Raw genomic sequence first — 513 nt, forward strand, 5'->3', positions numbered from 1 at the left:
TAAAACTGGCGGTATAGCGGGAATTAGTGCATTTGATGATCCCGCCAAGTTGAAAAACGGCTATGGTGATAACTCTGGTTTGGAGGGAGCACTAATTTTAATTTTTGTGCGCCCGTAAAGCACTAATTGAGCACTAAAATTTGGTGGTATAGCGGGAATTAGTGCTTTTGATGATCCCGCCGCGTGAAGTTGGCGGGAGGTTTTTAGAATTGTGGATAATCGATGGTAGGATGAAACACTAATTTTAATTTTTGTACGTCCGTAAGCACTAATTGAGCACTAAACATTTGGCGGTTTAGCGGTAATTAGTGCTCTCCATGGTCCGCTAACTTCACGGAGTTATACAAATTTTGTTTTAATTATGGTACCTAATTTTACATACTTTTTAAAACTATCTTGGTAGGTACCACGGTTTAAAATAGAATGGTTGAGCGACGATTCATACAATCCCACGGTACATTACGGCTGAAAAGTTTCTTATCAAATAAATGTTTTTACTCACTGGATACTAGC

The sequence above is a fragment of the Acyrthosiphon pisum genome, unplaced genomic scaffold (assembly GCF_005508785.2).
Source record: "Acyrthosiphon pisum isolate AL4f unplaced genomic scaffold, pea_aphid_22Mar2018_4r6ur Scaffold_21575;HRSCAF=24299, whole genome shotgun sequence".
Lineage (NCBI taxonomy): Eukaryota > Metazoa > Arthropoda > Insecta > Hemiptera > Aphididae > Acyrthosiphon > Acyrthosiphon pisum.